Source organism: Lithobates pipiens, unplaced genomic scaffold (assembly GCF_037356315.1).
Source record: "Lithobates pipiens isolate NorthernLeopardFrog02 unplaced genomic scaffold, aLitPip1_a1.2 Scaffold_142, whole genome shotgun sequence".
NCBI classification, from domain to species: domain Eukaryota; kingdom Metazoa; phylum Chordata; class Amphibia; order Anura; family Ranidae; genus Lithobates; species Lithobates pipiens.
The window spans coordinates 36,368-45,737 of NW_027507731.1; the positions used below are offsets into that span (position 1 = coordinate 36,368).

Here is a 9,370-nt window from a genome sequence, read left to right on the forward strand (position 1 = left end):
AGCTTCTCATTCGCCAGGAGCGATCGAGAGGGGATGGCCAGAAACCAATGGCCATCCCCTCATCCCGGATCGCTCCTGAAGCGAACCGGACCACCGCATCCAGCGGGAAGGCAAGCACGTACATGTACGTGCTTGTGCCTGTACATGCCATTGTGATGACTTTCAATGGCATGCGGCGGTCGTTAAGTGGTTCTTAAATCAAAATGCTGTTTGCTTTAAGGCATTCCTTGCATGAAGTTAAAAATTGCCCCACTAACTCCCCGTGTTTTTCCAGGATATCACATAGAAAACACAGAGGTTCTCTACCGGGTTATAAGTGAAGATACGCCCTGTAAACTGGAGCTCTCCAAGAAAGGTAGTGACCAAGTGCCTTCCTTCCTCTCATCCTTTCTTCTCTCTGTTTTTCTTCTTCCCTTCCCTTTCTTCTTTCTTCCTTCTTCACTTCTTCCCTAATTTTCCTTCCTTCCTCCACTACTTCTTCCTTCTTTCCTTTCTTCCTTCTTTCCTTCCTTCCTCCACTACTTCTTCCTTCTTTCTTTTCTTCCTTCTTTCCTTCCTTCCTCCACTACTTCTTCCTTCTTTCCTTCCTTCCTCCACTACTTCTTCCTTCCCTCCCTCCCTTTATGTCATTCCTTCTACATTTCTTTCCTTCTTTACCTACCTACTTTCTCACTTTTTTTTTCTTTCCTTCCCTCCATCCATCCTTCCTTCTTTACTCCCTTCTTCCCCCCCCTCCTTTCTTTTCTTCTTTTCTTCTTTTTACCCCCCTTCCCTACTTTTTTTTTCTCCCTTCCTTATTTCCCCCATTCCTTCTATCCCTCCTTTTTTCATTCGTTCTACCTTTTCATTTCCCTTTTTCCTCTCTTCCTTCTTTTCTTCCTTCCACACGTTCCCTAATTTTTCTTCCCTCTTCCTCTCCTCCCTTATGTCATTTCTTCTACTTTTCTTTCCTTTTTTATCTATCTTCCTCCCCTTCATCCTTAATCCACCCCCTGTCCTTTCTTCCTTTCTTTCTTCCTTTCTTTCTTTCACCCACTTTTTCTTTATTTCTCCCTTCCTTATTTCCTCCATTCCTTCTACTTTTATTTTCCCTTTTCTTTCCTTCCTCACTTGTTCCCTAATTTTTCTTCCTTCCTCCCTTCCTTTTTTCCTTCCTCCGCTCCCTCCCTTTATGTTATTCCTTCTACTTTTCTATCTGCTGTCCTTTCTTCCCTCCATCCTTCCTTTCCTCCCTTGCCTTCCTTCCTTCTACCCTCCCTTCCTTTCTTCCCTCCTGTCTTTCCTTCCTTTCTTTTTACCCCCCACCCTTCCCAAATTTTTAATCCTCATATCCTTCCCTTATTTCATTCCTTCTACCTTTCTTTTTCATTTTCCTCCTCTTCCTTCCTTCCTCTCTCCCCTTCCTTGCTTGCTTCCCTCCCTTATGCCATTACTTTTTTCTTTCCTTTTTTATCTGTTGCTCTCTGTCTCTCCCTCCTTTCTTTCCTCTCCCCCCCCCTTTCTTTCTTTCCTCTTAACCCCTTTCTTTCTTTCCTCTTCCCTCCCCTTTCTTTCTTTCCTCTTCCCCCTCCCTTCTTTCTTTCTTTCCTCTTCCCCCTTCTTTCTTTCTTTATTTCTTTCTTTCTTTCCTCTTCCCCTTCTTTCTTTCTTTCCTCTTCCCCCTTCTTTCTTTCTTTCCTCTTCCCCTTCTTTCTTTCTTTCCTCTTCCCCCTTCTTTCTTTCTTTCCTCTTCCCCCTCCTTTCTTTCTTTCCTCTTCCCCCTTCTTTCTTTCTTTCTTTCTTTCTTTCTTTCTTTCCTCTTCCCCCTTCTTTCTTTCTTTCCTCTTCCCCCTTCTTTCTTTCTTTCCTCTTCCCCCTCCTTTCTTTCTTTCCTCTTCCCCTCCTTTCTTTCTTTGCTCTTCCCCCCTCCTTTCTTTCGTTGCTCTTCCCCCCTCCTTTCTTTCGTTGCTCTTCCCCCCTCCTTTCTTTCGTTGCTCTTCCCCCCTCCTTTCTTTCGTTGCTCTTCCCCCCTCCTTTCTTTCGTTGCTCTTCCCCCCTCCTTTCTTTCATTCTATTTACCCGCCTTTCCTACTTTTTCTACCTTTCTTCCTTCCTTATTTCCCCCATTTCTTTCAGTCTTCCTTTATTCTTTCCCTCTTCTCGTGCCATCATTTTCTTTCTTCCTTTTTCTCGACCACATTGTGACTCTGGTTTTGGTTCAGGTCTGGGGCCGGATATCCTGCTAAAGATAAAGTACCAGGAGCCCAGTGCCCCCTCTGGTAGTGTGGAGGGCCCAGGGGAAGGGCCACAGGTGATGGAGATGGAGCCCGGTGAGTGTGTCATGTAATAGTGGCTCCAGATTCCAGTACAGATCAGTGGTGTGATGGCCTGCTATTGCTGTGCGTTTTCTGGTCAGATTTCCCACCGCAGATCAAGCAGGAACAAGACCCGTATGATGATGTGGATGTCCATCACTCTTACCAGCATGAGGATGGCAAATGGTTCTCTACAGCGGGTGACGTATGCTCCGCCCCCCACCCTCCTGCCACATTCTGCAGTGAGGTGGAACCAGCGGCTGACACCCCCTCTCCTCATTTACTGGATTCAGCACTGGGGTCACCGTACACCATAGAGGTGAAGGAGGAGCAGGAGGACAACGTTCCTGATGATACCCAAACCACTGCTATGTGTCATTTCAAGGTTTAAAGTATAACCAAAGGCAAAACTTTTCTTTGTTTTGGAGTGGAGAGGGATTAGAACACCTGTCAGGTTTTTATTGCTGTCTGTGTCCCCGTTAGGGAGAATTGCCCTCTCTATTTCTTCTGGTTACCATTATCATCAAAAGTAATAGAAAATCCCACTTTTGTGTTGTCCCCAGAACAATAATAGAGGGGAATATTTCCATTAGGGACACTAGATATGGCAACCTGGGGGGGGGGGGGGGCATCAGTGGATTCCCTTCATTTCACTTCTTGTTTTGGCTGTGGGGCAGAAAGTGAAGGTAAAACTCTCCAATGGGGGAGACAGAGGGTAAAAAAACTGACAGAGCTTAAAACCCTCCCTTACTGTAATCAAAATAGGGGGAAAAAAACATTTTTACCCATAGTTCTTCTACTTTAACCGTTTGCCGACCTTATAAGTTACGTATATGGCGACAAGGCGACTCTGCTGCGCGGGATCACGTACCGATCTGCACTCCCGGAAATGCTGTGCGCCACCGGCGACCCGCTCCCGCTGTGATTATACACAGCAGGAGCTGTTCTGCGGGTACTGATGTGCGCTGGCACCCGCCGATCATTAGGCAGAGAGCCAGAACGGTGGTCTGCCTATGTAAACAAAGGACATCGCCGTTCTGTCAGTAGGGAAGGCATGGATCCTGTGTCCCTGCAAAGCAGGGACATGGCTCAATGCCTTCCCCCTGTAAAAGCACCTCCGACTCTGTTAGAAAATACTGGCTAGGCACACATTTAACCCTTTGATCGCCCCTGATGTGTAACCTTTTCCCAGCCAGTGTCATTAGTACAGTGACAGTGCATATTTGTAGCACTGATTTAGTATTGGTGTCACTGGTCCCCAAAAAGTGTCAGAAAGTGTCTGATTGTCCACCACAATATCGCAGTCCCACGATCAGTCACTGATTGCCATCATTACTAGTAAAAAAAAAATAATAATAATAAAAATTATATAAATACATGCCATAGTTTGTAGACGCTATAACTTTTGAGGAAACCAATCAATATATGCTAATTGGGATTTTTTTTTACCAAAAAAAGTAGCAGAATACATATTGGCCTAAATTGATGAAGACATTTGACTTAATTTATTTATTTTTTTATTTAGAGAATTTGTATCAATTAAAAAAAATAATACATAACTGTATTTCCACTTCCTGACCGGCGCACAATGATGTACGTCAGCAGAATGGCACGGACAGTCATATGGGCGTACCGGTACGTCCCTTTTAAGAATGCCGCTGTGCCATCGCGTGCACGCCGCTCGGAACCCCCGTGAGTCTGGCCGCGGGTCCCGCGGACTTGATCGCCATGGGGATACCTGCGATTGTCTCATGGGGAAGCTGAACGGGGAGATGCGGATGTAAACAGCATCTCCCGGTTCTGCCTAGCAACAAGTGACACTGATCTCTGCTGCTTGTGATTGGAGCAGAGATCAGCGTTCACTAACACACAGCCACACCCCCCCACAGTTAGTAACACGCCCCTAGGACACACTTAACCCCTTCACTGCCAGTGTCATTTGCACAGGAATTAGTGCATTTGTATAGCACTGATCGCTGTATAAATGACAATGGTCCCAAAAATGTCCGATCTGTCCGCCATAATGTCACAGTCGCAATATATATCGCTGATTACCGCCATTACTAGTAAAAAAAGAATTATTAATAAAACTATTTTGTAAACCTTATAAATTTTGCGTAAACCAATCATCGCTTATTGCGATATATTTTTTTTTTTTTACCAAAAATATGTAGAAGAATATGTCTTGGCCTAAACTGAGGGGGAAAAAAATTACAATATTTTTGGGGGATATTTTTTATAGCAAAAAGTAAAATATAATGCGGTTTTTTTTCTTCAAAATTGTCAAATACCACCAAAAGAAAGCTCTATTTGGGGGAAAAAAGGCTGTCAATTTTGTTTGGGAGCCGACCGTACAATTGTCAGTTAAAGCGGCGCAGTGCCAAATCGCAAAAAGTGGTCTGGTCTTAAGCCAGCAAAATGGTCCGGTCTGAAAGTGGATATAACTGCATATAATGTACAATATACAATTTGTTCTGAAAAACAAAAAACTGTATACAGTGTAAGGCCCTGTTCACACCTGAGCGTTTTCCAGCTTGTAAAACTCTCAGCTCTGAAGCTCCAAAATGCCCAACAAGCAAAATCCCATTCATTTCAATGGCTCCTGTTCACATATGTGCGTTTTGTCGGCTGAAGAAAAATGCCTGAAGCTCAAAAAGGTGGATGAGCTTCTTTTGGCAGATTGCAGGCATTTTTGGCCCCATAGACTTCAATAGAAATTCCCGACTCGAGCAGAAAAAACGCTTGGGAAAAAAAATAGCTCCCTCTATTCCCCCTAGGGCTTTCTATTGCATAAACAAAAATTCCTGGAGCTGTAAAACGCTTGTAATATACTTCTAAAACACTTCTTAAATAAAACGCCTGAAAAAACGCCAGTAATCGATACGCTCAGGTGTGAATGTGTACACACACAGAAAAATCTTTTTTTTTTCTTTATGGTTTGAAGACAGCGCTGTGCGTAAGTTAACTTATTTCATTTACCCACTTTACGTCTGGAAGACTTACCCCCCTTCAGGACCAGGCCATTTTTTGCAATACATCACTGACAATTGCATGACACTACCCAAATTAAATGTATGCCCCCCCCCCCACAAATAGAGCTTTCTTTTGGTTGGATTTGATCACCACTAAGGATGAGCCGAACACCCCCCTGTTTGGTTCGCACCAGAACCTGCGAACAGAACCCTATTAAAGTCTATGGGACTCGAATGTTCACAATCTAAAGTGCTCATTTTAAAGGTTAATATGCAAGTTACTGTCCTAAAAAGTGTTTGGGGACCCGGGTCCTGCCCCAGAGGAGTATTTGGGGACCCGGGTCCTGGCCCCAGAGGAGTGTTTGGGGACCCAGGTCCTGCCCCAGAGGAGTATTTGGGGACCCGGGTCCTGCCCCAGGGGAGTGTTTGGGGACCCAGGTCCTGCCCCAGAGGAGTGTTTGGGGACTCGGGTCCTGCCCCAGAGGAGTGTTTTGAGACCCGGGTCCTGCCCCAGAGGAGTGTTTGGGGACCCGGGTCCTGCCCCAGAGGAGTGTTTGGGGACCCGGGTCCTGCCCCAGATGAGTGTTTGGGGACCCGGGTCCTGCCCCAGAGGAGTGTTTGGGGACCCGGGTCCTGCCCCAGAGGAGTGTTTGGGGACCCGGGTCCTGCCCCAGAGGAGTGTTTGGGGACCCGGGTCCTGCCCCAGAGGAGTGTTTGGGGACCCGCGTCCTGCCCCAGAGGAGTGTTTGGGGACCCGCGTCCTGCCCCAGAGGAGTGTTTGGGGACCCGGGTCCTGCCCCAGATGAGTGTTTGGGGACCCGGGTCCTGCCCCAGAGGAGTGTTTGGGGACCCGCGTCCTGCCCCAGAGGAGTGTTTGGGGACCCGCGTCCTGCCCCAGAGGAGTGTTTGGGGACCCGCGTCCTGCCCCAGAGGAGTGTTTGGGGACAGGCGTCCTGCCCCAGAGGAGTGTTTGGGGACCCGGGTCCTGCCCCAGAGGAGTGTTTGGGGACCCGCGTCCTGCCCCAGAGGAGTGTATGGGGACCCAGGTCCTGCCCCAGAGGAGTGTTTGGGAACCCAGGTCCTGCCCCAGAGGAGTGTTTGGGGACCCGGGTCCTGCCCCAGAGGAGTGTTTGGGGACCCGGGTCCTGCCCCAGAGGACATGGATCAATGCAACAAAAAGTTTTAAAAATGGCAGTTTTTTTCGGGAGCAGTGATTGTAATAATGATTAAAGTGAAACAATAGAAGTGTAATATTCCTTTAAATTTCGTACCTGGGGGGTGTCTATAGTATGCCTGTGAAGGGGCGCATGTTTCCCCTGCTTAGAACTGTCCCTGCACAAAGTGTCATTTCGCAAGGAAAAAAAGTCTTTTAACCACTTGAGGACCGCCGTATTGCCAATGTACGTCAGCACAATGGCACAGGCAGGCATAATCACGTACATCTACGTGATTGCCTTCCAGCGGGTGGGGGGTCCGATCGGACCCCCTCCCGCTGTTTACGGCGGTCCGATTCGGTCCAGGAGCGCTCCGTGATGAGGGGATGGCCGTTGGTTTTCGGCCACCCCCTCTGGATCGCTCCTGGCCAATGAGAAGCTTCCTCCCCTGTGTATTGTTTACACAGGAAGGAGGAAGTGATGTCATTCTCCTCGGGGCGGTCTTTTTGACCGGACTACGAGGAGAAGAGTAAAAGTAAGTGTGCACCAACACTACACTGACATGTAGGTACACACAGGCACACAAACCCCCCCCCCCGATCCCCCCCCCCCCGATCGCCCCCCGATCCCCCCCCAGTCACAGTGTCACTGATTGCATTGATCATTTCTTTACTGATCAATGCATTCAGTGTCAGTTGTGACAGTAAAAACTGTCAGGACAGTTAGTGTTAGGTCCAGGGTAGCCCCCACCACCCCCCAATAAAGATTTAACCCCCTGATTGCCCCTAGAGTTAACCCTTTCACCCCCTTTTGCCAGTGTCACTAAGCGATCATTTTTCTGATCGCTGCATGTGTCGCTAGTGTCGCTAGGTAGCTAGTTATTTTTTTAGGTTCACCGCCAGGTTTTTATATCGCTAGGTACCCCGATATACTACCCAATAATGTTTTTAACCCCCTGATTGCCGCTAGTTAACCCTTTCACCCCCTTTTGCCAGTGTCACTAAGCGATCGTTTTTCTGATCGCTGCATTAGTGTCGCTACAGTCGCTAGGTAGCTAGTTATTTTTTTAGGTTCACCGCCAGGTTTTTATAGCGCTAGGTACCCCAATATACTACCCAATAATGTTTTTAACCCCCTGATTGCCGCTAGTTAACCCTTTCACCCCCTTTTGCCAGTGTCACTAAGCGATCATTTTTCTGATCGCTGCATGTGTCGCTAGGTAGCTAGTTATTTTTTTAGGTTCACCGCCAGGTTTTTATATCGCTAGGTACCCCGATATACTACCCAATAATGGTTTTAACCCCCTGATTGCCGCTAGTTAACCCTTCCACCCCCTTTTGCCAGTGTCACTAAGCGATCGTTTTTCTGATCGCTGCATGTGTCGCTAGGTAGCTAGTTATTTTTTTAGGTTCACCGCCAGGTTTTTATATCGCTAGGTACCCCGATATACTACCCAATAATGGTTTTAACCCCCTGATTGCCGCTAGTTAACCCTTTCACCCCCTTTTGCCAGTGTCACTAAGCGATAATTTTTCTGAACGCTGCATCAGTGTCGCTAGGTAGCTAGTTATTTTTTTAGGTTCACCGCCAGGTTTTTATAGCGCTAGGTACCCCGATATACTACCCAATAATGGTTTTAACCCCCTGATTGCTGCTAGTTAACCCTTTCACCCCCTTTCACCAGCGATCACAGTATAAGTGTCACTGGTGACGCTGGTTAGCCAGTTAGTTATTTAGGTTCCCCGTCAGGTTTTTATATAGCGCCAGGGACCCCCATATACTACCTAATAAAAATTTGAACCCCCTGATTGCCCCTAGTTAACCCTTTCACCACTGATCACCGTATAAGTGTTACGGGTGACTCTGGTTAGTTTGTTTTTTATAGCATTTTATATTCAAATCCGGAAGGCAGTGCTTGGTTTTCGGGGTCCCGTACGTGGCTAGGCTCCAAAAAAGTCCCCCACATGTGGTATCCCCGTACTCGGGAGAAGCAGCAGAATTTATTTTGGGGTGTAATTTGACTTATGCCCATAGCATGTGTGAGCAATATATCATTTAGTGACAACTTTGTGCAAAAAAAAAAAAAGTTTGTAATATTCCCGCAACTTTTGGCAAAATATAAAATATTCCATGGACTCAACATGCCTCTCAGTAAATAGCTTGGGGTGTCTACTTTCCAAAATGGGGTCATTTGGGGGGGTTTTGTGCTATTTTGGCATTTTATGGCCTTCGAAACTGTGATAGGTAGTGAGGAGTTAAATCAAAAATTTGCACCCTTAGAAATCCTGAAGGTGGTGATTGGTTTTCGGGGTGCCGTGCGCGACTAGACTCCCAAAAAGTCCCACACATGTGGTATCCCCGTACTCAGGAGAAGTAGCGGAATATATTTTGGGGTGCAATTCCACATATAACCATGGCATGTGTGAGCAATATATCATTTAGTGACAACTTTTTGTAAAAAAAATATTTTTTTTTTTTTGTTGTCATTATTCAATCCCTTAGGACAAAAAAAATAAATATTCAATGGGCTCAACATACCCATCAGCAATTTCCTTGGGGTGTCGCAGAGGCAATCAAATACCATCAAAAGAAAGCTCTATTTGTGGGAAGAAAAGGACGCAAATTTCGTTTGGGTGCAATATTGCATGACCGCGCAATTACCAGTTAAAGCAGCGCAGTGCGAAATTGCAAAAAGACCTCTGGTCCTTAAGGTGTTTATTGGTCCGGAGCTGAAGTGGTTAACCAGTTGCCGACCGCCGCACGACGATGTACGTCCCTGCCTTCCCGGTGCCTGCGGTGGTCGGTTTTCGTCCGGGAGCGATCCGGGACAAGGGGGCGGCCATTCATTCATGGCCACCCCCTCGCGATCGCTCCCGACGAATAGAAATCCCCCGTGACATCACTTCCTCTCCTGTAATGTAAACACAGGAGAGGAAGTGATGTATTCTCT

The 9,370-nt window shown here is 46.8% G+C and overlaps 1 long non-coding RNA gene across 1 annotated transcript; it reads left to right on the forward strand.

Annotated features, from left to right (window-relative positions):
- The first annotated feature begins 298 nt into the window (after positions 1 to 298).
- LOC143981384 (uncharacterized) lies at positions 299 to 2,472 on the forward strand. Its single transcript, XR_013274306.1, has 3 exons — positions 299 to 355; positions 2,202 to 2,309; positions 2,396 to 2,472. It is a non-coding gene; the product is annotated as an uncharacterized LOC143981384 (long non-coding RNA).
- The last annotated feature ends 6,898 nt before the right edge of the window (positions 2,473 to 9,370 follow it).